At 40.3% G+C, this 15,124-nt stretch overlaps 1 long non-coding RNA gene and 1 pseudogene across 1 annotated transcript; both read left to right on the forward strand.

Annotated features, from left to right (window-relative positions):
• LOC121920476 overlaps positions 1 to 4,293 on the forward strand; it is a 12,944-nt pseudogene extending 8,651 nt beyond the window's left edge.
• A 7,597-nt stretch (positions 4,294 to 11,890) lies between these two features.
• On the forward strand, positions 11,891 to 15,112 carry LOC121924431. Its single transcript, XR_006102594.1, has 2 exons — positions 11,891 to 12,086; positions 15,015 to 15,112. It is a non-coding gene; the product is annotated as an uncharacterized LOC121924431 (long non-coding RNA).
• The last annotated feature ends 12 nt before the right edge of the window (positions 15,113 to 15,124 follow it).

The raw sequence follows: 15,124 nt of genomic DNA on the forward strand, positions 1-15,124 counted from the left end.
CCGTTGGCAATCACCCTTCTCCAGCCTGGCCCCAGACTCTCAACCTTGGCTCCTTTGTGTACTCGCTTTGACCACCTTTTATCCTTCCTGGGATGCTGCTGATATGATTTATTATAACATCAGCAGCAGCAGCATTATTACTTTATTATTTATGATTTATTATACCATCACCATCATTATTAATTTATTAAATATTTATTTTATCATCATTATTAGCAGTAATTATTAATTATGATTTATTCATCATTATTATTATTTAGTATTTATGAACATTATTATTATAACCCCCCCTCCCCCCCACCATCCCTCTCCTTTTGTGTGTGTCTTTTAGATTGTAGCCTGAGGGCAGGGAACCGTCTATCATCCCCTCTCTGTAAGCTGCCCAGATTCCCAGGACTGGGCGGCATATAATAATCCTATTATTATTAATTTATTATTATTATTATTATTATTATATTACAATATTAGTAATTTATTATTTATGATTTATTATTATTTATCATCATTATTAATTTCATTTTTATGCTGCCTTCCACACAGAAAAGATCCAAGCGGCTCAACAAATTGAAGCATTTAAAAAATATATACAATAGAGAGTTTAAAAACAATTAAAATCACCTAGTTAAAAACAGTATAAAATTAACACAAAAACATACAGAAGCTAAAAATAAAACACACACACCATATAAAACATAACTAAAACGCACACACACACAACCCTGTCGTAATTGCATATAAAAAGACTGCCTAAAATAAAAATGTTTTTGCTTGCTGTGAAAGAAATGTATTTCTTACCTCTCTCCATGGACAACAACATTAACAGACAAATATCATTTAAAACACCATTTGAAAAAAGGACATATAAGATGTGTAGACATTAAAACAAATCCACCTCTAAAGTTCATCATTGTGTAATCTTGAGCTGTACTATGTATCCTTATTCCTTTGTAACCCGCTTGATCTTTAGGGAAGGTGGCATGAAAATAAATTATTATTATTATTATCATCATCATCATCATCATCATCATCATCATCATCATCATCATCTTTTAAATTCAGTGATTCCAGCAGGTCATTCCTCAGTATGGGGGCGGCTGAAGAAAAAGTCCTCCAGCTGACCGTTGCCAACTTAGTCCTGATAGCAGCAACAGCTTGTTAACTCCTTTTCAAAAGGATGCCAGCCAGAGCCCTTACTTTGGGGAAAGGAGATTTTCTTGCTTTCCTCAGGTGCTATTTGTGGTGCTTTCCCTCCTGCTTTGAGACTGACAGTTTAAAAGGTCAGACCTTGATAGGCAATCAAGGCAGATTGTCAAAGGGCTGATGTATGTCCTTCACAGCAATACAGTAACATCCCAAATCCACAAAACAGTGATACCTTTATTGGGACAACCAAAATGCACAACATACATGTTGCAAACATGTACTTTGTGTGTTTGGACTGGGCCTCTAAAGGGATCCCTGCTGTGGATTTTGGATGCGTTGTACACTTTGTTACATGGCCTACACAACTAGCCCTGGAATGTTTTCAGAGCAATACATTTGCCCAAGCCGTGCAGAAGGGCTGCTCTCAACAAAACCTATACACCTGCAGTTGGCTATTTCAGGACCCTACTCAGTCCGTTGCCTCAAAGGTCTTTTGCAGTGTGGTGAACTCCACCAGTCATATTTGGGAGTGCAGTTCTTTGCACTCAATAAAAATAAATAGAGACACTGTTATTCTATTTGGCTTGCCTAAGTGGGAAGGAATACAAGCTGAGCACCCAGGAATGTTTGAGGTGGAGGAGTCCTTTGTGATCTGTTGCCATAATGTCCCTAAAGCCCCAAAAGATTAACAGTGGCCCCTTCATACCACAGATCTTTTTCCCCTTCCCTTCCTTCTAAAAAAGCAAGAATAAAAGTGTGCTGTTTCCAAAGGTATTGTGAAGACTTGTGAGAACCATATTTTCAAATCTTTTTTTGCCTAGAGTTTCTAGCTGCAAAACAGAACTGGGTTGGTTGTTCCTTTAAAATACAGTTCGTGGAGGGCATTCATTTGTTGTAACCTACACTGCCAGCTACATTGTTGTTGCATAAAAGAAGGAAGGGACCAGGGAGAATATCTGCTCTTCAGATCCTCTCCATTGAAGCACTGTATCCCTGCCTTAGGTGAGAAATGCTAACTGAGATGGCTGGTATGTTTCTTCTCCAGGGTCTGCAGGAGGTGGCGTCGCTTGGTGCGCGACAAGTGGTTGTGGAGACATCTGGACCTAACTTCTTACAAGGCAAGAATGGTCAAACTCCATCTTTGGATAATTTTCTTGATCCTGTGAGAAAAGACAGTCTAGGTAGGATCAAGACACTGTAGTGAAATTCAGCTAAAAGCAAAACAAAAAATGACATTTAAAACAAGATCGGGTACACTGAAACAAAGTGATCAGATGGATAGGTAAAAAACTTTTGGGTAACCCATAAAGTTATGAGAATAAGAGAAATAATATAAATGGACCAATTTACCAACGCTGTAATTGTTAATTATTCTGAGTCGGTTATTTGGAGGAAAGAAGGAAATCGGCAGGGTACTGAGCACTGTCCCCAACCACGGTAGTCTCATCCTAAACTTGCCTGTTAGAAATATGCCCCATAGTAGGAATTAATTCTGAAGAAATATACATAGCTTTGCCCTATTGTGCAGTTTACTCTGTCAGCTTCCACACACCATTACGTATAAACATTCAGGAAGGTCTAAAACTGTGGAGGAGTTGGGTTTTTCTGATGAGGTTATCCTTTTCTATGAAAACTAAGAGTTTCAAGATTTTGAATCCAATATCTTCCCCAGCAGGGACTAAATATGGGGCTAAAAGATTGCAGAAATTATATTGCTAACTGCAAAGCTGGTTGCAGCCATGTCACTCTTTGCCTTCATGTTTGTACGGCAATTCGCTCCTTGTTCTGTAGTTGCTCTGTGTTAGGCCACAAAGCATGCCAAAGCCATCTTGAATTCACAGTATATATGATTATACAAAGCCCACATCCATATTTCTTGATACTGCCATGAGAAAGCATCTAAGCTACAAATGTATTTATCTGAAGAATTTCTAACTAATCAACCCAATCACTAAACTACAATGCCAGCTTTAAGAGAGCCAAACATAAACAGATTTAGTTTACATATACCTTCTTACCAGGCTAAACTCCTCCATCCCACATCCTATGTGTCTCTTAGGGCCACCCAATCCATTCCCATTCCCAAATTTCCAGTCAGAAAGAGGAAAAATCTGGAAAACAACACTTCTTCCTCTTCCTCTTTTCTTTTTGAAAATTAGGTTTGACTTTTATAAGTAACTTGAAACTGAATACTGTGCACCTTATCCTGTGTACATGGTTAACTAGAGGTATGTCCTGCTGAATGGAAAGGGTCTTTAACCCAGATCCATGACTGCAGGTGCATCCATAGTTCAGAAATAATCCAGTTTGACACCACTTTAATTGCCATAGGTCAATGCTATGGAATTCTGGGAACTAGTTTTGGGAGACATTAACCACCTCTGTGAGTGAGCTCTATTGCCACAAGAAATTACAAATCCCAGATTCCATAGCACTGAGACATGGCAGTTAGTAGTGTCAAACTGGATTATTTCTGCAGTTTGGATGCAGCCCGAGTGATTGTTTTCAACAATTAAAGCCTTCCTCCTCTTAAATCCACCTTACTCAGTGACATTTAATCTACATGTCTTCTCTTGATTCCTTTTCTCCCAGCTGTCCTCCAAAGTCTTATGGTATCTGCTGCGGAACCATCTCCGGGGCACTGTGCAGACCTTGAAGGCACGGGGATCTCTTCACCCATTCGGAAGCAGAAGTGTTTACCCCAGCACGGATCAGGCCTTGGACAAGCAGTGCCCTCATCTCCACAGCCTATGCCTGACCGAGACAGACCCCGCTCCCTCTCCATTACTGTCTCCCCTCCTCTCTCATCACTCTGGACTGAACTGCTGTGAGATCCCTTCAGTGTGGTTCCATGTGCAATACTCAGTCAAGGGTGTTCGCCTTTCCCAAGGATCCAGCACTGATTATCCGTAACGTCCCTGCTTTCTCCAACCAGCACCTCGTCATATTGCAAGACAGGGCACTCTCAAGACTCTTGTCCTGTCTGAGACCTACCGGGTTACAGATATGGGGATCAGACAGCAGCACCCATCTGGAGACCTCACGCACTCGTCTTGCGCCAGTGTTGCATTGGCGATCAGCATGCACTTCATTGGGCGCCATATGGTGTCGATGCTGAGCTGCTTAGACCTTGGGGGCATTTTCTCCTGACAGATGTAGGTCCCTTGCTTGGCCAGCTTGCCAGTCGGGGAGAGCCTCTGTCTGGAATCCTGCGGCAGGCTTTCCCCGGAGGCCATTGGCTCTTGGGCAGGTGCTGCCCCAGTCCAAGCATCTTGATTAAGCAGGACGAGTTTGACAATGGGATGATTCACAAAATCCAAGCAGGCTTACCTAGTTGTGTGGTGGCCAGCACCATCCAGTGCCAATTCCAGTGTTGGATCATAGCCGTTAGCATGTTCACCCATGCCTATGTTGAGAAGGTCAGAAGATGGCAGTACTGGGAAGCATCTGCTTAGCCATATCCTGCTTTGGAGGCAGAACAAAGCAAGTAGCTTGAAAGTAGATTCTGGGCGGGCACACCCACAATGGATAGCTGTTTCTCAGACCGCATTCCCATGTTGATATTACAGGTTCCCCTGATTTTATTGTGAAGATTGGGGAATGAAATCAGGAACAAATAATAGCGGCAGTAACAAATACTGTACTTGAAGGCTGCACTAAATACATACCTACCTTTACACTCTCCAATTCCATGCAAACCATCTCTGGCCTGGGTTCATGATTCAAAGCAACTCTGTCCCAATGCAACCCATTCTTTTCACCTCCTACTTTTTTTAATGACTTCAGGAACATGGGGCCTTTTTATAATGAATAGTATATGACTGCACATCTAAAATGGAGGTACCTTTTTTAGACTTGACAGCCTTATTATACCAGTCTGTTTTAGAACACCGGGTTCTCTGCCTGGTGTGTCAGCTCTTCAAAACAGCACAGTAGATTTTTGCCATTAATAAATTACCTGAAAGCTGTATTTTAAGATTATTCTGATAATTAATGTGCCTCAGTGATTAGCTTTTAAACATAGTTAATGAAATGGCTGTGTTTTTGGATAATGAATGAATGTATTTTATTTTAATTTTTGAATAAAAGTAAATTGGTATCTCTCAGTGTTTGCAGGCTTCACTGAATATCCTTCAGGCTCAAAAACTGAAACAGAGAGACAGAGTGTCGAGCTTCTTTTGATGTTTAAGAATTCGGGTACGATGGCAGAGGGCAAGGGTTTGACAGATCTAGTTCATTCTGTTGGCTTGTAGAGAGCTAATGGACGGAGACTTAACTCAAGTTCTACTTCCAACAAAGGTAACATTTTCCTTTGGAGTACAATTGGTAAGTTTTACCAACACAGGACCAAAATGTTTTTCCAGATGTAACAGTACAGAGACTATTGAGAAATCAGTGTTTTCTGCTTAGAAAGGGACAGCTTTGCACTGGATAGGGCGGCCTGGATCTCAAGGGAAATTACTTTTCTGTTGCAAATAGAATGCTGTTGTTGTTGTTGTTAATTGCCCTCGAATCGATCTCGAACAGGGCAACCCTTGTATTAAGACATCTGTAAGATTCCCTGTCCTCCATTGCTCTGCTCAGGCCTGCAAACTCATATCCATAGCCCTTAACAGATCCATCCATCTAGCATGCAGCCTTCCTTCTTTCTACTTCCTCCACTTTTCCTAGCATATTGTTTTTTTCCAGTTAGGTTTGTTTTCCCTCATCCAGCCCATTACCGACTCAAGACAGGCGTCCAGAGAAGAGATGCGCTGGCAGGACACGTTTCTAGGATGAAGGACCATCGCTCCCAAAATAGTATTCTATGGTGAACTCGCCACGTAAGAGGGGTGCCCCAAAGAAGAGATACAAGGACTCCCTGAAACAACATCTCAGGCTGGCCAAATTGATCACCAACAATGGTCCGCCCTGGCCTCGCATCGGGAAGCATGGAGACGCACTATCCACGATGCTGCAGCCTTTTTCGAAAGCTCAGGTGAATGAGTCTCGAAGAGAACAACACAGAAAGAACCACAACCCGGAAACATCACCCAAAGAGACTTTCTGCTGTGCTTTCTGCAACCAGACCTGTTTGTCCTGGATTGGCCTTTTAGTCACCAACGCGCTTGTACAAAGCACAGGATGGTCTTTCCTGAATCTTCGTTCACGAAGCAAAGCCAGAGAGAGATTTAGTGGTGATATGGCATTGGTAGCCAATGTGTCCTCTGAATTCTCTAAACAGCTGATGAATCATGATAAGTGGTAAAAGCTATCCATGCTACCTGTCCTTTCACTAGGAGAATCCCCAAAGGTACAAAACATGGTCCTTCATGGGGAGTTTCAACCATCCAGACTGTTAAATCATCTCACCCAACTTTTAGATTTCCACCCACAAGGTCTGTATCACTGGATTACATTATGGCTTATTCACCTCTTCTGCCCTACATCATAAATCATGGTTTTGCTGAAACATAGGGGTGTACAGATGAGAAGAAGGGGGTGGCCAGAAGCCACCTCTTTCTCCTCCAGATCGTTGCCACAAGCAACGTGCATGGGCACAGCAACGATCCCTCTAAAAAGGAGCCATGAAATTCAGATCCTTTCCGCACCGCTGCCAAGCCACCATTAGCACCCTGGACCGACGCGGTGATGTTCTTGTGTGCCACGCCATTTGGACTGTGGTGCACAAGAAACGTCATCAGCACGTGCACCATTTGGATGTACATGTCCCAAAATGGCGCCAGGAGAGCATGGAGAGTGTGGACACCCACTGTCCAAGCCCTAATTTCGGGGCCAGGCCACTGCATAAGCAAAAATTTAAAGTTGGCTACTTCTGAACACACTAGTGGTAAAGTTAAACTCCTGCAGATTCAGATGAAACAAGCTTGGTTAATAAAAAAAAGGTTTATTGTAATGTCCCACAGGTATTCACAAGTAGTGGTTTGACAAACCAATTTTTTTCTTCTCGCCCATTGAGAATTTGAAAGAATTTTTTAAAAAAATACTCATTTCACAAACCCACTTTCAAAAGGTTATTTTGCTCTCTCTTTCAGCAGCTAGAAGAGTATTTTTCACAGATTTCCTGAATAAAATAAAAGACAAGTCAACATTTACGTTATTATGTGTGCTGGTGCTAATTTTATTTGCATTTCAACCTCAATTACCATGTCAAAAGGAAGTTTGGCAGAGGTTTAAGAGACATTCCTCTGCTTGAAAAAACCTGAGCACACACACAAAAAGAAAGAAAAAAACCCAATCTCAACAAATAAACTTGATTGAAGCCCCAACAAGAAAGGGTAGACTTGGGGGGACCCCAAGGACCACCAGTCCACTCCCTTCTCCTATGAAGGAATACATAGAAATACATGGGACCTAGATTTATTATTATTATTATTATTATTTTATTATTATTATTATATTTGTAGTTCAACATCAGGATGGCCACAGGAAGATGTGACCAATGAAGTTTTCTGGGCATAAAAAAGGTTTTGCCATAGGCTGCCCCTGAAGCTGAAACAGTGTGACCCACAAAGAGGTGGGTGGGGGGGCAAATGCAATGCTCTTCTGCCAGCGGAATTATCACAAAAGAGAAGAAGAGGAGGGGTAGGGGCAATGGCAGGGATTCTGCCATGGATAACACTTAGCTTGAAGGGATCCCAGGGGTCATCTTGTCCAACGGCCTTCTACAATGAAGGAATACCTAGGATTATAGGGTTGAGTTGAAGCTGAGAGCATATGACTTGCCAAGGTCACCCAGTGAATTTCGTGGTGAAGTGGAAGGCTAGAGTTCTAATCCCACTCACCAGTAAACCCACAGTCTGACATGGGTAGGTCACACTCTCTCACTCATGGTATTCTGAACTCTCCTTGCCAAAAAAAAAATTATTATTATTATTATTATTAGTATTATTATTATTATTATTATTAAACTTTATTTCTACAGTGCTGTCAAAAGTCAGTAAAATTAGGAGTAAATAAGCCTGCCCAAGGCGTACATCTAAGATAATACAATTAAGAGGAATGATAAAATTACCATATAGAAGAAAACAGTTACATCAAATATAATATGCATGATAGGTTTCCTTGCATCTGTCCTATCCTGTCCTTCTGTCCTGTCCTGTCCTTACTATCTTATCCACCAGATGTGTGTATAAATCCTAGATTCATGCAACTGGATCTTTGACATCTGTCCTGTCTATCCCATCTTATCACCCTGTCCTCTCTATACTATCCACCTTCTTAGATCCATGCAACTGTCTTTGAATCTATTCTTTCCTATCCCCCTACACTGTCCTATGCCTGTCCTGTCCTATCCACAGACACATGCATAAATTCTAAATCATGCAACCAGATATTGACATCTATCCTGTCCTGTCCTATCCTATCCACTAGTCGGGTCCGTGACCCGATCTTTGAACTATCTCTCTTGTCCCGTCCGTCCTGTCCTATCCTCTTCCTGTCCTGTCCTATCCTTCCACTAGTCGGAGATCCAGTGACCGGATCTTTGACATCTCTCCTATCTTGTCCCGTCCTGTCCTGTCCTTCCTCTTCTATCCTGTCCTGTCCTCTATCTCCTGTCCAACTATCCTGCTATCCTATCCTGTCCTAATCTATCCTATCTATCGTCTAATCGTGTCCTATACTATGCTATCTGACAATCCTAGATCCGGGCAACCGGATCTTGACATCTTACCTGTCCTGTCCTATCCTACCATCCTGTCCTATGCTGTCCTGTCCTTCCTGTCCCATCCTGTCCCGTCCTGTCCTGTCTTGTCCTATCCATCATGTTCTATACTGACTATCTGCCAGACACATGCATAAATCTTAGATCCGTGCGACTGGATCTTTGACATCTATCCTGTCCTGCCTGTCCATCTTATCCTGTCCTATACTAACTATCTTCCAGTCCTAGATCTGTCCAACCAGATCTTTGACATCTATCCATCCTGTCCTGCTCTGTCCTGTCCTGTCCTATCCGTCCTATACTATATATCCACCAGACATGTGCATAAATCCAGATCCATGCAAACAGATCTTGACATCTATCCTATCCTGCCACCTATCGTATCCTGTCCTGTCCTGTCCTATACCATCCTGTCCGATACTATACTATCCAGCGTCCTAGATCCATGCCAATCTTTGACACTATCCTATCCTGTCCTGTCCTATACTATCTGCCAGACACATGCATAATCGTAGATCTGGCGCCGAGGACCAGACCTGTCCTGTCCTGACCTGTCCTGTCCTGTTCTGTCCTCTCCTGTCCTGTCCTTTCTAGACAATGTTGTAACAAATAACGAAATTACTTGTTAAATGCTTAAGTGTCTTGGATTCCTTCTCTACAGTTAAATATCAGAAACAAGTTGAAACAGTTTCTGAAACTGAAAAAGACTGCAAGCGACTGTTGTTTTTAAAGGAGAACCAACATATCTGAAAACAGTATAGCAGGGGAAGGAGAAAGAAACCCCATTTTGCTTTGGAATTTGTCAGATGTTCCTCACCCTGTTGGACTAGAAAAATGTGTTTAAATAAATGTGAACATTCTTGATATCTGTACCATAAGACAAAAAAAAAGTGTTTTGCAGAATGTGATTGCTGCATCATCCAGAAAACTGCCACCCTTAACTGTCCTCCAGATCAGAACATATTGTAATGTTTACATATAGCCTAAACCAACAACAGCTATTGATTCTGAATCCATTGTTGATGGCTGCCAACTGTCAGAAGACTGGTGGAGGGAAATTTTTGGCTTCTCCTCCTGACTTTGAAGGCTCCACCTCTTGCCTTTTCCTCTACTAGTCTATATTAAAGCAAGCACAATTACCTCCTCCTGCCCCTGCCCTGTTATTTAACATCTATTTTAATTTTCTGGGAAATGTTTTCCAGAGATTTGATCTCCAACATTTCACAGATGAAAGCTGGGACACATGTGGACTAGCAACATGAGGGTGTTTTCAAAATGGCAAACGTTATTAAAGAGGAAGATCAGACAAGCTAGCAGAGGATGCAGCAATTTGCATTTGCCTGAAATTACTGGGAAGGGAAACATTCCTCTCTTCTTCCCTCCTCCTTGAGTTAATGGAGTTTCACTTTGAACTCTGTTTGTGCCAAATAAAATATGCTGAAGCCAAAGGGGGAAAGTGGGAGGAGGAGAGAGCTATTGGGATATTTTAAAAGCAGCTGAAAAAAATGGCTCAGCAGAGGATTCGTTGTAATAGTCACTGCCAAATCAGGACAGTTGGACAGTATTTTGGTGTGCTGTAATATCAGTGCATTAATCATACACTGCTCTGGTCTCTTGCACATGGCCCAGTTATAGCACTTCGATATCACTTTAACTGCCATGGCTTCATTTTATGGAATCCTAGGATTAGTAATTTTGTGAGGCATTTGGAATTCTCTGTCAGTCTTGCCAAACTACAAATCCCAGGATTCCACATGATGCAGCCATAGTAGATAAAGTTATATCAAAGCACTAGAACTGTTTCATGTGAAAGAGACCTCATTCTTCCCATTTACATCAGGTAGAACTCATAATAACAGTCTCGAACAGATATATGGACTCAGAAATTGAATGGATCAAAGCCAACAAAGCAATGCTTAGTCCAGACCTTCCAATGAGATCCAATTTACTCAACAACTGAGGTTTAGCCTTTGCAAATGAGACTGCATCCTGGGTAAGGTTTGTAGATCTGAAAAGCTGTGAGAGCCAACCTTGCAGATCAATGCTCACCAAGTTTCTGTAGATTTTTGTACCTTTTTATCTGTTTTAGCTTTTTTACCAATTATAGTTTTTTCTGGAATGCCCTGTTATGTTGGGCTACCTTTCCAGAAACGATAGCTGATACAACATACAACAGCTAGGCTGTGAACTGCAGCTGGGTTACTGTTTTGTTCCCAGGCACAATTCAATTCAGGGACCAGGGAACTGCTACTCACATGAATCACTAAGATCTCCTTTGGAATCCCTACTCAGAATGCTTTCTACTTTTCTAATCTAGGTAGGTGACAACAATAACCTTGTAGTAATTAAAGAGGCCCTAATTAGTATCTATTAAACAACTGCAAGAGTTTACATTTTGACTCTTTCTTATCGGAAATGCTTGGGCCCAGAATTGTTTTGGATTTTGGATTTTTAAATTTTATTTTGGAATACCTATATTTGCATATACATACATAATGAGATATCTTGGAGAGGGGACCCAAGTCTAAACACAAAATTCATTTATATTTCATATATACTTTATACACATAGCTTGAAGGTAATTTTATACAATATTTTCTTAATCATTGTGTGCATGAAAGAAAGTTTGTGTAAATGGAAACATCAGAAAGCAAAGGTATCACTATCACAACCACTCACGAAAAAAAAGTTTTGGTTTCCTGATAAGGGAAATTCAAGCTGTAATACAGTCTGACTGATCAAATATGAAATGGCCATGATGTATATTAGTACTAATTAGATTTATATCTTGCCTAAGAATGCACTTAAAATATAAATTTTAAAAGCATCACATGAACAGTGTTACCAACAAGCCTCGAAGATATTCCCCTGAATGTTTTTCCAAAATTCCTGAAATTCCTCAGTATTTATTATTATTATTCAGTCAAAATCCTTGAAAATTAATTAATTAACTAATTAATTGCCAGGATTCTGGGGAATTCCCCGGAAATTGGCAACACTGCACATGAAAATCACAAGTTGCTAGATTTATCTGCAGTAGGAGGATCTTTTAGAGGTCCTATATTCCAGGAAGAGGTGGTCTAACAGCAGACAATTTGGGATTAGGTCTGGACCTTCCCAAATTAATAATTTACCTTTTATGTGAAGCATCCTTGTGCAATTACAAAATCTTTACTTTAGAAAGTGTTTCAAAACAGCACAAAGGCAGCTCCTTCTTGCACATAGCTTTCCAAAATGGATGGAGATAAGTTTACGGATGAGTTCCGATCTTACCGAGGTAAAAATTCTCTTCCTGTTGCTGATGCTTCATTTCTGACTAAGGTGATGTAGATTTTACCTGAAAGATCTCCTATCTCCCTACCCACCTGTCTTTTTATTGCTGGCATGCCCTCCCCATGTGGCATGCCCTCCCCATGTGGCATGCTCCCCCAGGTGAGGTTTGCTTGGTGCATCCACTAGCCTTTTGAGAGCTAGGCAATTAAGTCTTCTGTTTTCCCTGACTTTAAAAAGCAGTATTATGTAATGGGTTCAAAGACATAGCCATGTTAGTCTGGAAAATCAATATGCAAAGGTGTCTTATAGCACCTTTAAGTTTAACTGAAAGAAAGAAGTGGGTAGCATGACCTTTCATAGACTTCAGTCCATGACAGTTCATGCTATCATTTTTTTTTCTTTTAGTTAGTCTCAAAGGTGCTACAAGACCCCTTTGCATACTTACATAATGGAGTTTATCCTTTTTTTAATCCAGCCTGTTTAATAGTAATTGATTCTAGTTTTGATCCTCACTATTGTTCTCTCTCTCTCTGCCACATGATACCTTGTGATTCTTTTTAACTGGAATCAGGCCTCAGATTGCTGAATAAATAAGCAGAAGTGTGTGATCTGGTTTGCTGATTATTCATTTCCCTAAATAATGTGCCAATTTTGTCACTGTCCTCTTCTTCCTCCTCCTTACCCCATTCCTTTCATACCAGAGATTGGACACCACGGGGGCTATTTCATCTTTGGATGTGATGACACACTATTGCATCCAAACCAAGTTTTAAGGCTTTTTAAGTGGAAATCTCCTCTCTACACTTCTTTTCCCATTTATTTTACCTTGAATAATCAGCTGTAACAGTCTTGTATTTCACACACACACACACACACACCATTTTTGTTACATGTGTGAAATGTTCTAGTTATCTGTGTTTTGGATTTCTTCATCTTGAGTCATTGCCTTAACACATATTGACTGGTTGCTTTCTTAATCCAAGAAATATTGAACATCCATTTTTCCCCCCAGAGCATCATAAATCCAGCAAAGAGACACCATATCTATAAAGCATTTGTGTGAGAAATTATTCATGATGGCTCTCCAAGCTGGATCAGGTGAACAGCTGAAAGGGGTAAAGGTCTGTAACCTTTTCTCCCAGCTGTAATACCAGTACAGATTAAAGGCCCTGCACTCACTGTATGATATGGAGGGGGGATCTCTCCATACACCTACACATACCTATAATAAGCATTATTTGGGACACCAATGCATGATCTGGACTGGATTATCATAGAAATCACAGAAATATATATATATGTGTGTGTGTGTGTGTGTATACATATACATACATACATACATACATACATACATACATATATATGTTATGCTGTACAAATCCACATACTTGATCAGAGTAACCAAAGCTGGGGCGCCGATGATGGCCAAAGCTTCTGATACAGTCCACCAGCTATTTTGGATCCCTGCAAATACTTGGGGTTTCTGTACATTTTACTCTTCCAGTGCACATCTGTAAACTGATTTTAATGAAAGGTGATATTTATACATTGGTTGGTTGCCTGAAGATTTTTGCACAATTTCAGTTATCAACTGACAACATTTAGTTTTAAAAAGAACATTGCTGATCTTGTTCCATTTCTCTTGGAAGCTGGTATGATACAAATTTGAACATTTGTAAGTGCTACTGGTTAAACCTCAGTTTCATTCATATCACATGCAAAAGCATCAACATCAACCCAATCAATGCTCAGTAGGTTTCTTAACTGAACAGAAATATACTGTATCTGACAAAGCATAATATTGTTCCAAAATTATTATTTTTTTCATATTTTATAGTTATGAAGTATAATTTAGAACAAAAATACCCAACATTCACAAAGGTAAACAAGTATAACAGGGTTTTTTATCAATGAAAAATACAGAAAAATGAAAAATTCTGAATGAAAAACATTTGTGGTTTTATTTTGAAAAAGATTAAACATAAAGAAGTAAAGGTATACTATATTTTCTCATTATTTTAATTAATCAGAATACATTAGATATATGGGCCTCACATGTGAAGAAATAGGATTGTTGTATCATTTAAAAAATCTATAAGTCTCAGCACTTGTTTATATGTATGGTAGAATGAGGAGATAAAATGAAATGCGAAATCCAGTCAGACAGTGCTACAAATGTTGTTCCGGATACACTATCTTGTTATTTAATTACTTGCTTACAGCCAAGATAGTTGATGTTTTAAGTGTAAATGATCCTTACATAAGTGGTGGCTATGCAGGAATAGGTGCCTAGAACAACCATAAAGTCAATTCAATGAATACTATTAATACACTCTTTTTTCAAAATTAAATAGCAGCCAGGGGGCTAAGAGGGATGTTCACATTTTTTTTATACTGGGATTCTGCACTGGTCATAATCTTTTTTTAAAAAAGGTATTTTTAAGGAGACGGTTACAACCCAACAGACTGTGAATGATCCACACATAATTCTGTAAACAGCTGGAGCAAATGCACAGACCACACAGACAAGGGACTGAGTTAGAGCTTGAAAAAGTTACTTTTTTCACTACAACACTCAGAACGCCCAGCCAGCATAGCTAGAAACAAGGCTGACTGGGAAAATCTGGGAGTTATTGTCCAAAAAGGTAACTTTTACATGCTGCACTCATCACCGGGAACAAAGTGCTTTAAGATGCTACTTTGGGTTGTAATGTTTTATGCTGGGTTTGGAAAATTACATTTTTGGACTATAACCCCCAGAATTCCCATTCTATCAGGAGGGAGGTTGTCTGAGAGCTGTGTAGTTTCCAAGGTCAGCAATGGACAGCCTGAACTCTGAACACTTGCCTATAGTCTTCAACAAGCTTCTAGGATTGCTGGCAACAATAGGGGGAAAAGGATCGACCATCTCATTCTCCTCTTTCCTGCAAAGGGAAAACTCTTACTGAAAGGCCGTTCTTACCAATCTACGCACTGCTGGGTGTCTCTTACTTGCTGGTTGTCATTGGCTTGGCAGTGGCGCTTTCAAAAGGTATGTTTACA

The sequence above is a fragment of the Sceloporus undulatus genome, chromosome 2, assembly GCF_019175285.1.
Source record: "Sceloporus undulatus isolate JIND9_A2432 ecotype Alabama chromosome 2, SceUnd_v1.1, whole genome shotgun sequence".
In the NCBI taxonomy this organism is placed as follows: domain Eukaryota; kingdom Metazoa; phylum Chordata; class Lepidosauria; order Squamata; family Phrynosomatidae; genus Sceloporus; species Sceloporus undulatus.